The sequence below is a fragment of the Eptatretus burgeri genome, chromosome 5 (assembly GCF_056783735.1).
Source record: "Eptatretus burgeri isolate ZD-2024b chromosome 5, Ebu_testis_v1, whole genome shotgun sequence".
In the NCBI taxonomy this organism is placed as follows: Eukaryota; Metazoa; Chordata; class Myxini; order Myxiniformes; family Myxinidae; genus Eptatretus; species Eptatretus burgeri.
In genome coordinates this window covers 23,309,747-23,333,015 of record NC_140965.1, presented here as the reverse complement: position 1 = coordinate 23,333,015, position 23,269 = coordinate 23,309,747, and the positions used below count along the sequence as shown (strand labels likewise).

The following is a 23,269-nucleotide window of genomic DNA, read 5'->3' as shown; positions in this document are numbered from 1 at the left end:
ACTGAACCTGCCCACCCAATTTCATCCGGATCCATTCACAACTTTTTGAGATATCCTGCACACAAACAAACAAACAAAGAGACAAACAAGCCGGTAGGCGGTGATGGATCGCCGAGCATGTAAACTATAAGATATAGAGCAAAATGGATGTCATATAGTGGATAGGGAATCACCTTAAGATTATGCATATCAAATCTCATCCAGTTCCATCGACTGATAACGACTCGGTATCCATTTGAATGAAAAGTACCGAAAATGCGGTTTGATATCGGAAATCCCCAAAGTTTGAGGGGGTGCTGTGGGTGAACAAAGAACTAAATCGAAAATCCGGCTCGATCGTTTGTGCACAATGTATTCCAGACGATTAGTGTGAATTTTCATGCTCATCCGACCATAACCCTAGGAGGAGTAGCATTTGGTGCGAAGGCACCTCCATCTCTCACATATTATTATCGATTTTTGCACTAATTGACCTTTGACCCCTGACCTAAGCGAAATCGGTCAATATGTCCTGAGGCAAAGTTGTAGTACTCATTGAGTACCATGAACCTGCAAAGTTTCATTCGTATCGATGCACTCACCTGGTCGCTCGGGGGCCTTCAATTTTCGCCAATTTTCGCGCATACCCTAATTGTGGGGGGTGTTGCGGGTAAAGTATTCCATATATCACAAAAACTGGAATATATTTGATAGAGCATCACCTGTAGATCATTCGTGCCAAATTTCATAACCCTACGTGGGATGATGGCTTTCGGAATTCATTTCGCATGAACGGTACCGATTTTGAAGGTTTTTCGGTTGTTGCTGGGGAACCAAAGCGTCCCTAACAACCATCACAATTTCCAAAGCACTTGGTCATAAGATGTACCTACCACCAGAGTTTAGTCAAAATCCGCTCACGTTTACTACCAATTATGCTGATGACAAACGAACAAACATCCAAACAAACATCCAAACAAACAGACAGAATTACTGACAATGAGGGTCACCTATTTCGGCGACCCAACAAACAAGAAGACGTCATGCAGAGCATGATACTTGCAAAATCCATAAAACAAATTTGACCTCAAAAACAGCTGGTGGTTGAATTCAATGACCAAATATGCAACTCCTCTTCAAATTTCAAGTCAATTGGATAAAAATTGAGGCTTTTAGAAATACAGTACTTCCTTAGTTGTTGACCTTGGGCCTATGTTGATCTTTTGATCGATGTTGACATCAAAATTAATTGGCGAGTTGAATTCAGTAACCTGAAATATAAATCCTCTTCAAATTTCAAGTCAATTGGATGAAAATTGAGGATTTCAGAAATATCATCTAAGTTGTTGACTTTTGGCCTATGTTGACCTATGTTGACCTATTGACCTCAAAAACAATAGGCTGCTTGCTTAAGGCAAACTCTACCATGTGGTGAAGTTTCGTGAAGATCGGTTTAAAATTGTGACCTGTCGGTGACAAACAGACAGACAGACACAGAGACAGAATAACAAAATCGACTAACCAATATACTTGAAAAATCTTCGATTTTGCAAGTAACAAACAAAGAGAGAAAGGGGTGAAAACATAACCTCCTTCACCTTTGATGGCGGAGGTAAACATAGATGGATTTAATCCATACCAAAATAATAAAATATATCTTCTTCTTCTTCTTTCGGCTGCTCCCGTTAGGGGACGCCACAGCGGATCATCCATATGATCCGCATCGTGATTTGGAACATGTTTTACGCCGGATGCCCTTCCTGACGCAACCCTGGTCGCCTCTTACGACACAGGGATATGGTACACCCATTTTAACCGGGGTATACACCGGCCCAGTATACTGGTACTCATTTTGCTGACCTCGGAAGGATGACAGGCTGAGTCAACCCCCTGGTGTATGAATTCAGTGGCCCAACAGGGCTTGAACTCAGGACCTTTTGGATCCCAAGCCACTGCCCCAACCACTGCACCAACACCAGGCTATAAAATAATAAAATATATATGAAACATTAAGCATTTTATAATTTTTAAAAAAGTGATAATTGCATTATTTCACAAATGTGGTAATCCACATAATAGACTGAACCAAAAGCCAGGATTGAGGTGGAGAGCTGTAGAATGTACCATAAGCCAAATTTAATGACTGATGGATTTAAACCATATCAAAATAACAAAATATTTAAAAAAAAACATTAAGCATTTTATTACTTATAAAAAAAAATGCAGAAACAAGAAAAACAAGTGGTGCCAGGCACAACAAATCCCGCCCATTTAAGGCATAAAGTTATTTTGGGGATCAAATTTAAATGTGATACATACTTAACTTGAATGTTGATTATAAGGAATAGAATAAGGAATATTTTAGTCTTAGTTTGAAGTCAATTAAACCATTTTTGACGAAGTTATGACCGTAAAATGATTTTGACCTTTTCGTGACCTTGACCTTGACCTTTGATCCAATTGGACCCAGAAGTTAATGGGGTCGTCCAAGGTTCATTGCCCACCTGTGGATTAAATTTGATAGTGTTTGCTAAAGCCGTTTTGCTGTAAAGTTGCAAACAGACAGACAGACAGACAAACAAACAGGACGATTACAATATCCCGCTCCCTCCCTCCGGAGGGGGGGGGCGGGATAAAAAAAGTAAAAACATAGAGGGATGAAATCTCAAAAACAAACAACAAAACAAGGTAGGAATGACACCACAATAAGACACCACTATCCGCTTTTGGATTAGCATCATGATATCTTTTGACATTTCATTTTTGTTGTGGGATTGTGATGGATGAAGAAGATGAATAACAACGAAGAAGAACACCACAACACGATGCCACAATCCTCTTATGATTATATTATCAATCCACATCTTTTTTTAATGCAGAAATGAAAAATCAATGAAAAGACGTTTTAAAACGTTTTAACTTGGACTCGGTGACGTCATTAGTAGACTTCACTGAACTTTTACATGAATTACATGAGCATTCGTAGACAATGGACAAACTCATACAACATATGGGATCTGAAGCCATTCCCCTGGATCATGCGACAGTTTGAGATGGGAACACCAAGAGGACAACCCAAAAGTAAGAAATGAAAAATTTTTTTGAACAGAATACATTTAGTGGTGGAAATTAAAAATGTATTGAATTGTTTGTGGAAGTGGGCATTTTACTTCGGGCCAAAAGGCCAAATAAAACAGTCATTCAAATGTCTGAGTGATCATGCTGTTACGAGGTGGTCACAACCATCGAGGATATGACAATACTTTCAATTTCTAACTCCAACAGTAATGGCAATGGTTTTTGTGTTACTACATTCGATGTAACGATTAATTTCATTTTTGTGAAAACCAGAAGTTTATGCTCAAATATGAAACAGCGTGTGAAGATTATTCGTCTCTCCGGGAACGTTCTCAATGTCTCTCAAACCGATGTTGGGTTTTTCAGGAAAATGTGGTAGAAAGCTTCCTCATCACGATCCAGGTTCTCAAGGTTCGGCGAATCATCCCCAAGTCGCATTTTAAGTGGGTCATTGTGCAGTTAAGAAGAAAAAGCATATCCCCCCCTAAAAAAACAGCTTTTTCAGCCCTGAACTTCATATCGAGATCAAATTTTCAGAGATTTTGGATATTCAAAGCCAGGTGAGCGATATAACCATTGCACTTTATCTATCTATATCTCTATCTCTCTGTCTCTCATTTCAAATAAATCTCCTTTTGATCAATATAATTTTGTTTGCCCAAAACAACCATTTAAAGGGACTGATTTTCCACGTATTCAATTTCATATCGGGCATAAAATGTTATGGACAAAAATTGGAAATTCCTCATGTTTTTGCATATCCTTGTAGCAGGTTGCAATATACCTGATGCCTAAACAAACAGGCCATTTGTCATGCCAAGCCAGACAAGCCAGCAGGCCTTGGGTCTTGCTGGGCAGAGCTTTTCGTAACAAAGAAAAATGGTGACCACAACACCCTATCGGTTTTATCCTGGCACAAAGTCTGCCGTTCTTCCATTCATACCCCCGCCGAGGCGCCAAGCTTAGGCCCGTCTGCAAAAACCACTAACAGACAGGGGGCCTTTGTGCCTGGTGAGGATGATCTGATCAGGAGACAGTGTCCTGGAGAGCGCCACAGAGCTGGAGACTCCGTAAATCCACGGGGTGCTTGAGGAGGAGGAGGGTTTGGAAGAACAGTGATCGAGGAAGAGGAGGGAGCGAGGCAAGATGAGATGTGTTTGGTTAATTTGGAAGTGTAATCGATTCCAAATTCTGTATTTTGTAACAAATTTTTTTTTCCCATCATTTAATTTTTTTTTTCCCATGCATCACTTTTGAACGTCTCTTTCAACCTTTTTTTTTTCACTTATATAATGAAACAAATGGCTGTAATTTTGCATCACTTATGTACTTACTTCATAAATATTTGAAGATTGAGATAAATATAATTGATGAAAAAAAATATAAGAATAAATGCGTTAAAACAATAATCCGTTAAAAAGAGTGATGTGGTTTTGGAAACAACGAGGAATGGAGAGACCTGAAGCAATTGGAAGAGAGTCAGTGGCGGTGGAGGTTGGGGGAATGGGGAAGGAGGGGGGTATGGAGGGGACGGGGGACAAACTGAAAACAGACCCTGGAACGACTCCTGCTAATCGGCCGGCGTCATGGCATGTTTCGTGTTCTACGATCTTACAAAGCTCGTCTCTGTTTTGCCCAACCAAGTGCAATCTCCTTGGTCGCCCTCATTCTGACCAGCTGCAACACGTGTCTCAAATTTTTAAGGATACTTTACCAGCATTATTACATAGATCGGTCTCTAAAGTGGGACATATAGATTACCCTTCCAAAAGTCTCTCTCATGAGATCCGATAGAAATCTATCGAGAATGTTATCAGATTTCATGACAATGGCTTTTGCAACAATAAACTTCCTGGTTTCTAAACGACCTTATAGGAGTTTTAAAGCAATACCACCTCATTGTTTACGGTGTCAAACAGCATGTTTGTAGGTACGGGTACTGTATTTTACATCCAGGCATTGATGTCGCCTTGCACGAAATCTTATCCCTCCGGCGTTATGTGTGATGCCTTAGTGCTGCCCACTATAGCGTGTGCACTGCCTCCCTGCGAAGACCAGTCACAGGTTGTTCCATTGCCGGTGATGGGCGGCAGGGAAACCCACAGCGTTGGTCATTAGTTCAATCCCTCTCTGGCTGTAAGAGAAACAAGGAACCTTCCCTGAAGAACAATCAGGTTATTGAGAGTTCACTCGCATTGGCCTGTGTAGCCACTTGCCCTCTGGCCTAAATGAGGGTGATGATTTATTAGCAGGGAACCAATTGACCTTTACAGGTCTTCCTCGCCACCGTTTTATGATGTGGTGATGTTGCAGTGCTGACAATGCCAAAAAAAAAAAAAAAAAATTAAATCTTAATCAATTCTATATTGTGACTAATTCTGCTCATTGTATTTTAGATTTTTTTTTTTTTGTATATCCAGCTAAGAACAGTTTTGCTCGTGGCTATTAACGATCTTACAATGAATTCCGAAGAAGTTTGACACTTCCAGCCTGAGTAAGTTTATGTGAATCAATGTTGGAAGACTTGCATCATCACAGGTAGCATCCTCTATATTTCAAGCTGCCTCTTCTCTGGGTTTGATTGCAGACGGAATAGGATCTCAGTTCAAAATGTCACTCTAATGCTTTGCAGGTAGCGCATTGTATCATAGGAGGGGAAGATAAAGTGTGTCCCATCTGTTAGCATTTACAAGTACACTTTAAATATCTCACGATGCCTTTTGAAAAGAGTAGGCCATCGTATGCAGATAGAGATGTGCCACCAATTGCTTGATATGCCCAACGGAAACATCATCATGCTGCTTCCTGTATTTGTGACGTCCAACAACCATTAGAGTTATAGGACGGGCGGAAACGGAGACGATTGACTGGAGAACCAGTAGGGGAACAATGAATGGGACGGATTTCTCAAAACAGTCATATCGTTGTCGCATGATTAGTGGGGAACAGGTATGACAAGGCAACTGCTGAAACAATTAACTGAGAATTTTTTTTAAAAATAACTTTATTCACCTTCTTTTGACACATACTCGAGTGTTATCATGTTAGTTTGATCCATTGATAAAAGGTCTTTTTGTCTTTCAGAATCTCATGGGTTATATGAAATTGCAGTTAAACGTCACATATTCACTGATAAAACAAACAAAAATATCATGATGATAATTGAGCTTCTGAGAAGTAAACCGGGTCATCCCACATCCAGGCCCAAATTGAGCTAAGTACACTAAAGTAATCCTTCAAGGTCAGCACAGCTTTGGCGGTAATGGCGGTATTGAACAAAACATTAGAGGCTTTAATACAGAACTTTGTTCAGTGGGAGTTGAATGGGATTCTAAACGACATCTTCAACCTTGGATCCCACTTTGTTAAAAGTGGTATCATGTGGTGTAGCCCACTTTACTTCTCAGAAGCTCAACTGTATTTTCATGCAACAACAAAAAAAATGGAACAGAAACCCTATTTAAGAAGAGATGTTTCTGCTTTGTAAAAAAAAAAAATCTTTATGACCTTGATTGGCAGATGTAACTTCACCTTGACTGTGGCCACTCTTTGGTCTTCTCTCCGAAAGTGGATGTTGTAACATGTCGTACCATTGCTTTCAAGAACCGCACCATTGGTCCGCGTGCCAATATCGTGCGGTGACTTGTCACAGAGCGCCACGGAAATTCCAGCAAGCCGTCCAAATTATGCTGTCCCTTCCCATAGGCCCACTTCCAATCTGAAAAAAAAACCTCCACCATCTTGTGTTGGGAACCTGGAAGTGATTAGGGATGACTACATTTTGGAAAGGAGGAAATTGAAAGAAAATAAAACATCAAACAATCGTGATTTGCCTCTTCCGAGAGTAGACGGTCGTTAACACGCCTTCCATCTTTGCCTATATCAATTTCCTTTGGCAATTGTGAAAAGGAAGTTGTTTAGGATTTAAAATAATTGATGTTCAAAGCAATTTTGGGGCGTTACTCTTGCATCGTGCTCGTATCATAAGCAAGGACCCATTTACCACCTTCGATCGTCACAGACCTTGCGTTCGATCCGTCGCCTGTGAATGGTTCCTCTTTCTCAATGGCACTGGTTTGTTGAATTTTATGCACAGTACTTTAATGTAATTTGAGACAAATTTTACATTGTTGTTTAGTTTGGCGAAGCACTGGTTCAAAAGTCAATTGACAATGGAGTTTTGTACAAACGACTTAGCCAACTTACCTCTGCACTTTCAAACTGCAAAGTCACGTGCCGATCCATTTGTCATCGTCATTTTGGCATCTTCTCTTCGTGACGGTATCCTCATCTTGCATGAGATCTGATGGAACTTTTGAATGTATTACCTGCAGGATAAGGACATCGAAAGATTTCATGCAACAACATAGATGAATAACATATTACCAACCAACAACATATTACCATACCAACAATGTGCTTTAACATGAACAACAAGTACGCAAGTGGACAATGGGAAAAAAAATACATTGTCGTGCATGATATTTGAACGTGCGTTCCCAGCATCATAAGCTGTTGGTTTTTGAAGGAAACCCAAAACAGGCCACTCAGCCAGATTCCTGGACATCAAGAATTACTAGCATAACCCGCACTCTGCGCGACATGTTGGGGTGGGTGTGTTTGAGAAAGCAACTGATGCAGAGTATCAGTAGTAATTTTATTTTAATGCAGTAAGTGGAATACGATTTCACTGTTTCAGAACCAGTTTATTTACTTTTTTTTGTACCATGCACCTCATGTGGTCTTTGAGATAATGTGAGCCGAATATCACGTTACTCGAGCGCAGAACAAAGTCGAAGATAGCGCGACACGAAACCACAAACTCGGAAATAATATATAAGATGGTCATTCGAAAATAAGTTTCCCAACAAAGTGACCTTTCCGCGTTAATGCATTTTTGCCGATACCTCGATGCCTTTATCACACGTGGAAGTAACAAAAGTTTGAAAAGGGAATCGTATCAATTTGATGAAGAAAAACATTTCTTAACTGAAGTTGACTACGTAACGCGAAGCTTTGTTGACGGTCAACGTAAATTGGCATTGAGATAGAAACGGTAAAAAAAAAAGAGTTTGTCAAGCCATGGAATCCAGCAGACATCAGCTTCTGATTGAAGATGTTTGCCGACAGGCAGCGTGTGGCGCTGGGCGGTGGAGCACAGTGGGCATCCTCCCTGGGATGGGCCGCTTTGCATTCTCTGCATGCCCCTCGATGGTATTGGTAACGCCATGCTCTCTGTCTTTGCCTTTATGTCTTGTTACACTTAGAACTCTTGTCCGTCTCCATGCCTCTTTTCCGATGACTTTGCAACAATCTGACCCTGTCTCTGATTGCGTTTGATTTTTGACAAATTCAGTTGTACAGACATGGAATTTGCATTTGTACATCCCTGTATTTGTCTGCATTTAAAAAAAGGAAATATTTGCCCTTGTATTTATTTTTTTACTATTATCTTTACCTCCGCCACCGAAGGTGAAGGAGGTTACGTTTTCACCCCTTTTCTGTGCGTTTGTCTGTCTGTTTGTTTGTGTGTTGTGTGAAGGATATCTCAAAAAGTTGCGGATGGATTCGGACGCAACTTGGTGGACGTGTGTGTGTGTGTGTGTGTGTGTGTGTGTGTGTGTGTGTGTGTGTGTGTGTGTGTGTGTGTGTGTGTGTGTGTGTGTGTGTGTGTGTGTGTGGCAAGGACGAATTGATTCGATTTTTGGTGAAGATCTGAATCCGATAATTATTTAATTTCTCAAACTGGTTCTTCACCATTGAGTGATAGGACCAAAAAACGATATAGTAATGTATAGCACGATATCTCAAAAATGTAATGGGCCTGATATGTTCTCGTGGATCAAGCGTTGCGTGGCGGAGGTTTGCGCTCTACCGAGTGCCCCTTCTTGTTTCCTTTGCTTTGACCATCTCAAATCTTGTAATTCTCTGCCTTTATTTCGATATTTTATGATTTCATTTCCATATTTTCATTCTCTCAACATGTCTTCAAATTTTAGCAAGAAGCCTTTCTAGCCGACTAACACAAGAAATTGGATTCTAATCCGTTTCTTCCATATCGGGAGCTACCACTCCAGCTATTGGGACAACCACCGGACTAGATCATCCAGACTACGAGCATGATTGTTTTGTCTTACTGAAGAATCATTGGAGCTGAAACAGCCATTAAACTGAAAACTTTGTCTTTGTAGTCAATGTCTGGAAATGCACGTGTGATGGTGTACATGGGTTTCGGCCACTCGTGGATGCTTCCACGGAAATCTCCGGGAGATTTGCTGAATTTGAATTCATTGCTTGATGGTGAAACTTTTGCATATATAAAAGAAGTGAAATGAAAAATGTCCTCATGATTACGTTTCGTGTCTAGCAGCCTTATCAAATGACAAAATTTCTACATACATGTTTTGAATATGCCTCATTGAGTTATTTCTTATTGTATAACTGGCATAGCAGCACGCAGAGGCTTCAATAATGTAAAAATCAGGATGGATTACAAATACACGGACACTTCAAATGTAACATAAGGCGGTGGTTTCTCAACCTGATACATTTGGAGGAGTGAAGTTTCGACAAGCTGTGCGTATAATTGCAATAGAGCAAGGGAATGATGGTGGGCAGAGCGGAAGTTGCCCTCGGGCCGAGAAGGGAGCGTGTCACCAACTACCAGTGCAAAGGCCACCTTTGAAGAGCTGTTGGCATTCCGGGCTGAGGCCATCAGGGCAAAGCCGGCCTGAAGATGAGCAGTGGAGAGATGCTACCATTACCCCACTCCCTCCCCGCCGATCCTACTTCCACCACAAATACCCTACCTTCTGTCCTCCGCCCTTTTCATCCCTTAAGAGGATCAGTCTTTTGGAGTACAATTACGTATCGCGCGAATGTCTTCAGAGAAAGACTTTTGTCACAAGCTCGGAGGGACTGCCAACTCATTAGCAAATTATTTTGCTTTCATCTCGCACGTTCTCTCAGAAAATATAAGTAACCTGTCAAAAGCCTGGTGAATGCACCGATTGCCAGAGGCAGCATCTCAACTTTGCTGCATCAAATATATGTCATCCCTGAAATTCATCGCTCCATAAATGCCACCTTTTGAAGGAACTAAATTGGATTTTAAATCTTGGAATATTGAATAAATAGCAACCGTTTGCTTCGAATGAACCTCAAGTCGTTTTTAAATCATCAGGGATTTTCTTCTGCCTTAGGGAGTGGAAGCTTCATATATATATATATATATATATATATATATATATATATATATATATATATATATATATATATATATATATATATATATATAAATATATATAAAATAAGGACAACATCATAGCGGAGTTAAATTAATTTAATATCCACAAGGTTTCAATCCATCAGGTTGGGATGATGCTTGTCTAACTGTCTTCCATGCATCCGTTATTTAAATTTATTTTTCCGTGCTCCTTTACAACCTTAAAGAATGCTTACATTTTGCTCCTTTGCATTGTTTTGAACGAACCGTGGAGCAGGATACGCTGGCAACGTCCTGGTGAATCCAATAAAACTGGCAAGCGCAGACAGGAGCGAGTTGGGCGGGGCACCAAGACTCAAACGACCAAGTGTTTCTGTGGAATTGCCCATTTGGGGCCTCTAATAAGGGCCCATTTGACACGGCCTTTGCAGAGACAGGCAAAAGTGACCCCAGCCTGCTTTAGACAAGGGTCGAGGGTCATCCCAAATGATTAACCGTCGGTCTGGCCAGCAGGCCTGGTGAGGCAACGAGACCTAAGGGAGCAGGCGCTTTATCGCAAGGCCCTCGCTGCATTATGATAGACACCTAGCATAATCGGCATCCATCAGATGAGCAGCTGCTCGAGGACCACACCGGCTTTGAACACGAAAGTTTCATGGTGTCACGATCGAGTCAATGGTGATCCTCAATGGAATTGTGCTGTGCAATGAGTGATTAGAGTTATTGCCCATGGCTTCATCGTCTCTTTGGACCGACATTTCCTCGAGCTTCGCCCAGGTCAAAAAACCAGTAAAGACCAGTAGCTTACTGGTCAACTGGTACCAGTTGAAAACCAGTAGCCAACTGGTACCAGTAAAGCCAGTTGGTTTCTTACTGGTTTTAATATGGAAATTGGAATAGAGTGATATATTACCAGTTGAAATACATGTATTTAACTAACTGGTATCAACTGGGACCAGTACATTGTAACTGGTATCAACTGGGAGACCAGTACATTGCAACTGGTATCAACTGGAACCAGTAAGACTTTAACTGGTACAAATAAGAGCTACTGGTTTTTTCAACTGGGAAATTGGAATTCTGACTGAATTTAACTGGTACCAGTTGAAACCAATAGAGACCAGTTAAAGACCAATTAGAACCAATAGAGACCAGTTGAAAATGTGTACTGGTTTTAACTGGTTTTTCGACCTGGGCGGCCAATATATGGTTTGTATAGGATTTTTGTGCTTGACTTTCCCTGGAGGTCATCAGGAGAAACGTAATTTTGGACTTTTTGTGCGTACTGTTGCGAAATAAAATATCACCATTAAACTGGGAATGTTTAAAAATATGCTCTTAATACTGTACTTGTTCGGGGTCACGAGGACAACCGCATGACACAAATTGTCATGGAGTTTTGGAAATTCAGTCTGGATTCAAATATGAAGCCATCCTGCTATTAACTTGCAATTGGTCACGGGCTTTGACAACGACGCAAATTTTTATTACGGACTGGAGGCATCAAAAAGCTACAAATATCGGAGCACCATCACCATCATTTGAGCATTTAAATTGCATCGGATGTGGCAATAAATGTGAATTGTTGCTCCCATCTTGTCGGCTCAATGACGGAAGATGCCGTTTGCATTTTTGCCTACCCATCCCTGCCCCGTATCAAATCCCGTGCGGGCACGGGCAACTTGCGTGTGTTTTCCAATTATTCATCGGCTTATGCTGCGAGTTAGCGTAAAATTTCACGACAAATTCAAATGTCCAAACGTGAAATGTTAAAATTCTTCCTGGAAATAATTAGTGATTGAAACCGTTAATTAATTGTTTGTTACTATGATTACTTTCTTTTCTCTCTCTTTAAAGTCTAAGGCTCATGGAGAAGGTTTTTTTTTTTTTACATGCATCACATGCACAGGAAGGGGATTTGCACACATATCCTTGGAGGACAAGGACATGATGAGACGACAGACAAATCAACGAGCTACAAGAGATTTAAACCCGGAATCGCAACATCATGAGCACGCTGCTCACCCCGGTGGAAACGGCAAACAGGTCCAAGCACAGAGGTGTAAGTGAAAATCAATTTGAAATAGCGAGACGGGCCTTCATCTCATGAAATGCCAACACATGCAACTGCTATGCTCAGTACAATGTTAATTTTTGTCCTCACTGCATGTGATATCCGTACAAGCTCTCCAACGAGCCATCGGCACAAAAACAAAAATTGGTCATTTAAACAATGTAGTGGTTTACTAAGCATTCAATCACCCGATCTGATCTTCAAGAGGCCTAGCCGCAACATCGATGCGACTCTTTCGAAGGCACATAGCTTCTCGTGCCATTCGAACGGGGTAGCAAAGCGTGGCGACGAAACGTTTACCCGGTATTTTTGACTTTGTGTGTGGTCAGTTTTGGGCCTTCTCATCACAATGGAACAGGCCTTGTATTTATTTGGAAGCCAAAAAATGCATCTGGAATCAATTGACGATAACACCAAAACAACTTGGCGCTGTTTAGATTGTCTTTAAAAAGTGCTATTTGCATAACCCCTCCATTTTCAACTGCATCCGTCCCAATCGACTCTGGCATCGTCGCTATCCTGCCATTCGCCGATTCCTTTCGGATGGCGGGTTAGATGTGTCACCGCTCTCTGCAAAAGCCACGCTAATCCCAAGAGTATTAAGGTGTCTTTGTGTTATCCCCATCATGGGTTGTCCCTTGCAGCACTTCTGAATTTGAAACGTTATATCAAGAGGCAGTGAAAGTCACAAATCCAGGTCCTTGTGTTTGCCCTCCGCATGCTGTAAGTAACACTCTCTTTGGTGTGAAACACTTAGAACCCCATTCTGCCTTCAGTGCTCTCTTTTTGTTTACTCTCTGAAATAGTTGTTGTTTGTGAGTGCAATAAAAGTTTAAAAAATTTTTTTCTCCATATCTGACCTCCGCTCCCCCCTGCTCCATCTCTCCTCCCCAGCTAACCCCCAATCACTATCACTGCAATGATGGTCCAATTTAGGTCTGAACTTCGACTTCTTCTTTGCACGGCAAAGGCCGATCCACTCGTGGGAACTAATTTCATGCAAGAGTTGTTGAATTAATTTAATTTTTCTTCTTGTTTATTCATTGTTGCCCAAGCTTATTCCTTTTCCCTTCTTTTATCCTTATTTCTACTTTTCAGATTTTCACGATTTCCCACCAGAGCCGCAACCACTGATGCTTTTCACACTTACAGTTGCCATGTTTGGTATTAATAGTATGTCGGACAAGCTGTGCTTCAATCACTGGTGGCGGACGTACGAGTCTAAATGGTTGTCCATGGCTATAGTGATGATACAATTTTTTTGCAAACTCACCTGACTTTGTTTGAGTTGCAGTCTGGTGGTGGCAGGTGGAGCCTTAAGTATGCTTATGTCGTAGCATACCGAGCAATATACAGCATGATTTATTTTGGTAAAAAAAATAAACCGAGGTTCTTCAACATAAGCATCCCAAAGCAGTCGGGTGGAGGTTTAAAGCAGCTTTGCAACTTCCTGTGTTTTGAGGTCAAAGGTGAGCAGTATGTTGTGAGGGCAGAGGAGGGGAGGTTTTTTTTGTCTTGTATTAGCAAAGCATTCATTAAAGGCCCAATCAGCAGATTACTGAAAGTGCAGGCTCAGTGGAACACTTTTAAGATTGTGAATTTCTGGGAGCCAAACCTTGGGGGTATAAGGGGATTCATGTGCCTTGTTACCTCTTTCCAGCAAATACCATTCTCATGTCTGTTTGGTATGTTCACGAGGTTCGGTTGTGTTGGGAATAAACGTGTCTATATATATATATATATATATAGATATAGATATATATTATACACATGGAATAAGCAAAACAAAGACAGGTAGCACCACCCTGAAATAAACTTTTCAAAGATGATTCCAAATGAAGAAAGACACATTTCAGCAACGGATAGCAACTTGGTTTTGCCCACTTCTGAGATGACATTGCATTCACATGAGTCATGATTTTTTTTTTTTCTGCTGCAAGCATCACCATGTTTGCTCAAGGGGACTGCATTTGTTTTCAGCGATTTCACTTGTGTGTAGTCAAACAAAACAGACACATCCTCCGCTGATGTCTCTCGAGGATCAGGCTCCACCTTCAGATACCATATTTAGCTCCTAGCTCATGTTACTCCCACTGCTCCATATTTACTGAGAATGCTAAAAAAAAAGTAGCAACTGCTTTGCCATGGTAGTGCTTATCAAACATATAAAGAATGTGCGAGGAACAAATACTTGCTTTAGCGGATCCGTCGCAGAAGCATCTCGTGTGACGGTGAAGGGTTTGATCATCGTATCACGGTCTTTTTAACTTACGTGAGCCTGGTCCTGTTTCCTTGCCTTGTCCACAGCTATCCAGACCTGCCATAGCCTGCCCGCGGCAAGTTGGGCCAAGGAAGCCTTGCGTGAGGCACAGAATGCATCTGGCAGCTGTGTACGCGTGACTCACCCGCTCGAAGACAACCAGTGTGTGTTTTTATGTTCTCGTCATATGAATCTAATGCTTAAATGCACTGTTCCAGTGATGACTGTACAATGTCATCCATTTCAACTAATGGATCACTATGCAAAATCTCGTTTGCATTGCATCAGCTTCGCAATCATTTCTTGAGACGAGAGGTTACAAGAAAGGAAAAGTACAAGTTTCTGAAGATGGAATGAACAATGTCGGTTTACAAGACAATAACAGAGAAAGTAAATCTCAAATAATATCGAGATGTCTCCGAGGTGATAAAGATTGCAGGTGCTCTCTTGGAAGCAAGACCATGTGTCACCGTGATGGTTAATTAATGAATTGTAGATGTTTTTAGGTTAACAGTGATCTCAGGCTCAAAGTGGAGCTTGTACGTGCAGGACATCACCATTAGGAGACGTCAATATACTTTTAATGTGAATTACAAGGACATCTGTAGATAATGCACGGATACATATGGTACTAGAAGGGCACTCGGTAGAGCGCATAGCTCCACCACGATGATTAGTTTACGTTTATATCCCACTGATAGGCCGGATCTGGATTCGGACCTGAACTACAATTTAATCCGCTTGTTCTTGTCACCTACCAAACTCATCCACCAAGTTTCGTCCAAATCCGTCCATAACTTTTTGAGATATCTTGCTACATGCCGTATTTGGCTCCATCTCTCAATGGTGAAGAATCACTTAAAAAAAAAATCAAATAATTCTCGTATCCAGATCCGGATTCAGATCTTCACCAAAATAGAATCATTTCGGCCTTATCACACAACCAAGCTCCATCCATCCATTGGGACCATACTCTGTGCAGAGCGTCGGTGCTGCCCAAGCAGTCTCCTTGGCTATTGGGCACAATCCTGGAAGGGTCGCCACTCTGACACAGGATCCCAGCAAGCTGGCACTTATTTTGCCAAACTCAGAAGAATGACGGGCAGAGTCAACCCCACCTGGTATTAATTCAACATCTGAGCGGGATTTGAACTCAGGATCCTTGGATCCCTAGCCCCCACCACCCAAACCACAAATCCAACACCAGGAATCCACCCAAGCTCTCTCCACCAAATTTCGTCTGAATCCATCCATAAATTTTTGTGATATCCTGTTCACAGACAAACAAACAGACAGACAGACAGACAGACAGACAGACAGGGATGAAAACATAACCTCCGTCCACCTTTTGTGGCGGTGATAAACGTGGGATTTTAAACCAAGGGCTCCAAACATCGTGTGATATTGATTAAAAAAAATAAATAAGAACACTAAACACACCAAACCAAACGACTTGCAAATCCACAAAACAATCGAGGGCAACGACACAGCAGCGACTGACAAAGTGAATACCATCACTAAAAAAAAAAAAGATGTGCTGTATAAGGTGTGAGTACACATCCCAGAAAAAAATGATGGAATGAGCAGCCATGTTGGAACAACATCAACCCATTAGAAATAATTCAGCAAAGATGAGCATGATGTTCTCCCCTGATTTGATAATTTGCTTTCAAAGATCTAAAGTTCTCAATAATTTGACATTTCTCCATTGGTATGTCAGCCAGTTATCCAGAGATGCTTGATTTTACGATAGGAAGCGGTAGTTTTCATACTTTATTTAGAGTTCAAACAAAATGGATGAGCTCGTGATTGGTGGTGGTGGGGGGGGGAGAAGGCAGAGGGAGAGTCGGTGATAGAAAAAGGCTGAAGGTGGAGGCTGCGGGGAGTAAGGGTGGAGGACAAACTGCCCTGAGGCAGGTGTTGGGGAGGTGGGGGGAGGATGGTGGGGGTGTTGGGAGTGAGGAACAGAGAGCTTGAGATACCTGTCCTCAGGCAAAGTGCAATGTTTCTTTCTCTTCTCCACTGAGGTTTCTCGATCAACACAATGCTGAGGCCGGCTCTGAGACAAGCAACTTCAACCCCTGTCCTTCTGTCTATCTCCTGCCACATACATCACACGACTTGCCACATCCAGCTCAACATTCCACGTGTCACATCATGTCCGAGTGCCTCTGTGCATATCGGTCCCTTTCCCAGCTAATGTAACCTGTGCACACTGTTCCTTTCACCTCGTATTTTGTGCCTGTTTTATCTATAACAGCAAGATGATCTTTCCTTAGAAAAGTATCCTGGAAACTCCAGATTAGATCAGACGTGGAAACTCATGGATATTCCAATTTGTAACATCCAAACGGTAAACCCCCCCCCCCCCCCCGAGCCACTGGAAACAGAATGAATAATATCTTGAAGCCAAACTACTTCCTTTTAAAACAAACTATTACATTGGGATAACATCTCAGCAGTAGCGCACTTGCCTCCGAGCCCCCAATTCCCACGTTTCCTGGTGCAGAGCCAGTAGGGCGCAAAATTAAGCCGGCTTTCCATTTTGCTTTCACTCACATACCTTAACATCGAGTAGTATCTAAATTACAGGATTTTTTGGTTTTTTTTACATTACTCTAAAGCTCTTGGAGTAGCTTGGACACATATCACATGCAGGTTCAAACGGAACACCAAATACTGCATTGGAGTCATCAGGGAGAACCTGGATAGGATTCGGGTTTCAGCCGCTACTCCGCTACCATCAAACACATCCAGGCACAGCCAAAGGAGCCTTACAGAAAAATTTCTGTATTGATTCACTTCTCCCTAAACGGATAGATAAATCAAGAGAAATAAGGAGTAAAAAGGATACAAGAAAAGAAAAAGCAAGAATTGGAATGAATAAAGAGAAATGTGAAAGGAACAAAGAACAAAAATGTTGGGAAGAACCCGAACATAAAGATTTCAGCAGTTACTCCCCAGGCTCAAACACAGCAACAGGTACAAAGCGACCAGTGGTCCGCCATGACGGACAACGACATCGGTAGATATCAGTGTATTTTAATATAAATTACAAGGATATTAGTACACAAGGGACAAACATGTCCTTTGGTGTAAAAGCTAAATGAACCGAGGATCTGTACATCATGAGGCAGGGGTTCCGATAGGATTGAATGTAGGGTTGAGTTCCTTGCTCAATTTGGATGCTTCCTATTCTATAGCTGCCACTTGGACCTCCATGAGGTTTCATGAAGGTTGAGAGTCCAAAATAAGATAGTCCGGATGATATTCAAAGGAAATCAAGTGAAACGAGACGGCACTCGGTGGAATGAATACCTCCACCAGGCTGAACAGTTCACATTTTGTATCCCATTGATAGGCCGGATGTGCATCCGGATCTGAACTAAAATGTAAATCGGCTTGTTCGCGTCACCGAACCAACTCATCCACCTACTGCTCTCATAATCCGTCCAGAACGTTTTGAGATATCGTGCTATATATCATTTTTTTGGGACAATCTCTCAATGGTAAAGAATCACTGAAAAAAAATTCTCCTTTCTGGATCATGACCGAAATCGAATTGATTTGTCCTTGTCACATGCCTTGTCCACCAAGTTTTGTCCGAATGCATCCATTGGCGGAAGACTTGGAGAACTGCTCGTACTGCGAACTCCCAACCATGTGCGCCGGTGCAAGACTCGAGTGGACGAGCGTGTGCTACACAAACCCCCGACAGATCACTACCGGTGAATGGACTCTTTGTGTGGATTGTGTGTTTCTCAACACCGATGGGAATGACATATCTGGGGCGTGTGAATGTACAGAGTAAGTTTTAAACGATGATATTTACTATTAATCACATTGGGAAGGAGCGGGGATAGATGGGAGCTACGGACAGCTGTGAGGGCTGTTATAAATATATTATTGGTTTGGTTCCGGGGCCACAATAGAAATTATGCTCGATTTTTTTTGCAACTATTGCTAAAATTTGAAGCGTCATTTGAATTTGAGATTTCTCACTAGCAACGGCAGGTTAAAAGTGCCCGGCGAGCAGAACCGAGTCGCTGAAAACATACGCAGCACATGCACAAAATGCCTCGTCTAGCATTCACATGACATATTGAAAGTCACATATTGGCTCGGGTTCGACGTCTCAACCATCGAGCGGTCTTCATCTGGCAGATGTAGCCAATTCTAAGGTTATACCTTTCATTTTTTTTTTAACACATCCTAGCATCTACCTAATGGCGCGTCTCCTGCAGCCACGCACACCGATGAGTTCGCATCGCGGAGTCCCCAAAAGCAAGGCGCTCATGAGAGTGACCGCCCAACAGGACGCCGCATAGTCCCACGCTGAATACCATCTGGCGCTTTTACGCGGACCAGCGGTTTAATTGGGGCGCCTCTGGCCACAACTATCTCTTTTAATCCAGTTAGTTCACAGCTTGGACATCAAAGCGTGCTTTCTGGTCGTGCTTTTGACCAAAACTCTCGGACAAGGGAGCAGTCTGTGTGCACGGGGGAGATTGGAACGAGACCTCTTGTTTAACCCAGCATTTGCGCACGCTCCTCGGTGAAGGGCAGCCCTGTTGGGCAGCATAAATGGCACTTGAAGTTGAAACATACCAGCCGTGGCTGGAGTTTCTGAAAGAAAGGGAGTAAAGAAAAAAAAATTGAGACCGTGATTTCACAGTGTCCGGAAAAAGCAAAAAAATTCCAAAATGTCACGAGGCGAACGTCCGAGTTACGCCGGCGCAGTCTTTGATGCCTTGTGGTTTAATGTGCGTGAGAACGTCAGGACTCTTTGGGAGGGATTGTTGATTTGCCTGTTTGGGCTTCTTGGCTTTGCTGTACACAGGGAGTGGCTATATTAGAGAAATCCCCATTTGTGCGTTAAAAATTCCTCACTTCAAATTGACAGGTAAGGGAGGTAACGCCTGTTTAGAGTAAACTATCTCAAGGCTTCATTTAACCAGAGAGTTGGTGTTAAAGCCACCCAATGCTCGCCTGTTTATGCATTTATCGTTTTTAAAAGACTAGTCTAATTATATTTTTTATAAAGCATTGCAGTGAAGTCTGATCCAAATAATTTTAAAGCAATATATGCATTTGTATATTGAAATCAGTAAAAAATAGTGTGGTAGATAAAAACATTAGAAAGGGAAAAACTTGCACCAAAAACTTTAACATTTTCATGCTGACGCTGATGCTGACGCTCACGCTGGGGGTATCGCTATAGCTCTCTGTTCTTCGAACAGGCGAGCTAAAAATTACTCCAGTCTTGCAGGAATCAAAACTTTCAGACTACTTGTTGGTGAACAATAAAAACACCTGTACCAAGGACAAAGTGTCAGGGTACTCATGGGTGGGCAAGATGGCCTAGAAGGTATGCACACTCGCCTCTGAGCTACCCCATCGTGCCTGAGTGTGAATCTCGAGCCACAACTATAACCTGCCATCCCAGTATTTGACATCTAGAGTGAGGAGTCAATGTGCGTGCCATCCCTCGGATTGACGTTAACCTGGGTGCCCTGTCTGCCAGCATGAGTTGGTGTACGTTATAAATATCCCACGGTGTCCGCACCCTGAACGGATTGCAAATTCCTGCTCTGTCCTACAGGGGGGCCACTACATCGGTGGCACAGCCACACCCTCAAGCAAATGATGACCCCGCACCCCTTTCACGAACCGGCTGGCCAGGCCTGTCTGTATGCATGTTTTGTGATTAATTTATGAATACTCACTGCAGACTAATGAATGTGTTCCAAGGCCTCTTTCTAATGCTAAGACCTGCTGGTGCCAAAATCCCTTTTTTCAAGCATCTACCCTCTGCTCTTTCATGAGCCTTGACGACTGTATTATAAATAAATAAATAAATAAATAAATAAAAACAGGGCAAACAAGGATTTTGAAAAATTGAGAGAAGTTATGCGAGTTCATAGATCTCTCAAAAATGCAATCAATGAGAACAGCACTCGGTCGGGCACATACCTCCACCAGGCTGACCACTTTATCTTTTGTGTCCCACTGATAGGACGGATCTGGATCTGTACCTCCTGAACAGAATTTAATCAGATTGTTCTTGTCACCTACATAATGCATCCACTTAGTTTCGTCAGAATCCGTCAGTAAGTTTTTGAGATATCCTGTTCACAGACAGACAGACAGACAGACAGACAGACAGACAGGTCAAAACATAACCTCTGAGCACCATCGGTGGCAGAGGTAATAACTCGAGATCTTACACAGACAAATGAGAGCACAGAGTAAATCTACTATCTCTTTAATGGCCCCAAATGTTCTAACCTTCTTGTGGCATCTGCAGGGGAAGTTTTGTGGCCCAAGACTTTCACGAACCGGCTGGCCAGGCCTGACGTTCAACTGAAGGTGGTTTGGGCATGAACTTGCAATTTTGCCACGGTTCCGGCAACAACTCGCATACTCTTCACGAAAGACATTGTGAGGTCTCAACATGCACTGCACGAGTAATAGGCCCTCGCAGACGATCCTTGTCCAATGGATGGCGCACCCATTGATTCAACGCCCTGCCGGTGAAACACCGGGATGCTAGTTTGTGGTCGGGTGCAGGATCGAACCCAGACTACATTATCCAAATGTAAGCACGCTACTTCTATACCATCTTATCAGATGTATTGCCAATTTGAAACTCTGGAGTTAAGAGTGGGATTGACCACACTGAGGAAGGGGATTCCACAAGTGGGAGAAAAGAGGGACAAATGAGTGAAAGTGAGCCAAGGTTAATATATATATACATATATATATATATATATATATATATATATATATATATATATATATATATATATATATATATATATATATATATATATATATATATATATATAGGTTCCCTTTTAATCAAAAGGACAAGGCAAAAATCAAAATTACTTTCAGCTGAATGTAAAAATGTCGATTAATAAGTGCGAGTTCCAGGAAAGATCGATGAAGGTGACTCCTCGTTGTTTAATATTCTTTAAAAACAACAACCGCGTTGGAATGTAACCGGACTAGACAGTTCTTCAAGGTACAGTACAAGACCGATGAGAAATTGCAACCACTTTGTGTTGCCTAACAACCTGTTAGTCACCGAGCAACGAAATAAAAAACAATCCCTCATAAGCAATGCGATGGTGCTGCATGAAAACGTCGCATTATCATCGAAAATACAACTTACACAATCCGCTGAAGTCATCGGAGTGGGAAGCTTTGCCTTTGTCATTGGATCATCACCTGAAAAAAAAAATATATATATATATATATATATATATATATATATATATATATATATATATATATATATATATATATATATAAAAAAGGTCGAAGGAATTTTTCATGACATGAGCTGAAGAGAAGAATAGCCACGTCCAATTCTTCACCGAGCTGAAAACACTTCAAAAGGAAAGTTTATGAATTGCTTTGCTGTCAGATGACATCTGGAATGATGTCACAAGTGTAGAGATCTGTATAGTATGTCTATGGATTACAGTTCCATGCATTATTATATTTTGAGGCAAACAGAGTAATGAGGAGATTTGGAGGGGGAGGTTGAAATGTTCTTTAGGATGACGATCACCTGAATGAGCATACCTTGCGTCATGTGATGAGATTAACAACAAATATAGTATGCTAATTAGGCTTTTGCATTGCTGGTAAAAATATGATTTACGATGTATGCTTTAAATGGCAAGTAATATTAAAAAATGATATCAAGTAGCTGACCAAACATTGAATTGGATTAATCAGGGGGAACCTGTATAGGATTCGGGTTTCTGCTCCTCCGCCTCGATCCTCAAAACGCGTCCACGTGCCCTCAAGTAAACCTTACAAAAACTACAGGGGGGTCCCCGCTATAAGTCTCTCCGATATCCGTCGTTTCGCGTACAACTCTATTAGCTATTGACGAACATTTTCATTATACATCCAACAATTCCCCCACACTAACGTCCATTGGACAGAAGGCCAGTTACCTGGCATCCCAACCCACAACGCACAGCGTCTTCTCCTTCTCAGACACTATCTCACGCTCTACGTTATTGGATTTAACAGCGCCACGTACTGTATTTTTTTTTAATCTTTGTGTATTTACCGCGGTAATTTATTGAACCGTGAGTGTTATGCAAAAAAGTGAACCTGCATGTGAGCATCAACGCAGTCGGATAACTCTGGATGTCAAATTAGACATAGCGAAAAGAAATAAGAATGATGAACGAGCAGCCGATATCACTTGCTGTCTTGGTTTGCTGCTGACGACTGCTCAAACGATTTTAAAGAACACTGACGAGGGCTGCGCAGATGGCGCGGCATGATGCGCGGCATACAAGAAATTCAGGTAATGCGGCCTGTGCTGCAGGCACAGCCAAAGTGGGCGTGACCGTCGTAGTGGGAGTGCCAACCATGGCAGATCTTTGTGAGGTCCTGTGTGGACACCGCAGGGGATCGCAGCCCGAGTGCGTGGACTGGTACAAAGGCTGGAGCCTAGATCCGTGGAGGAAAATCACGTGGCCCAGGGGGAAGGAGAATTTCGAGGACGAAGGACTGATGCAGCCAACTTGACAGAGACACTTCGAGATTTTCAATGTGTAACACCGATAAATTATCATTATAAAATTGTCAAAATTTATGGTAAGTAAGATTTAAAAAAATGTGT

The 23,269-nt window shown here is 41.9% G+C and overlaps 1 long non-coding RNA gene across 2 annotated transcripts in view; it reads right to left on the bottom strand.

Moving 5' to 3' along the window:
- Positions 1-2,851: 2,851 nt before the first annotated feature.
- The window catches only part of LOC147026062 (uncharacterized), a 58,878-nt gene continuing 38,460 nt past the window's right edge, over positions 2,852-23,269 (bottom strand). The window contains exons 1-3 of one of the 2 annotated variants that reach the window (XR_015058099.1): positions 14,548-15,067; positions 6,589-7,385; positions 2,852-4,143 (exon numbers count right to left, since the gene is read on the bottom strand). This is a non-coding gene — a long non-coding RNA (uncharacterized LOC147026062). Of the gene's footprint in view, positions 4,144-4,492; positions 7,386-14,547; positions 15,068-21,793; positions 21,850-23,269 lie in introns of those variants that run through there. The other variant, XR_015058098.1, reaches the window with a different exon arrangement.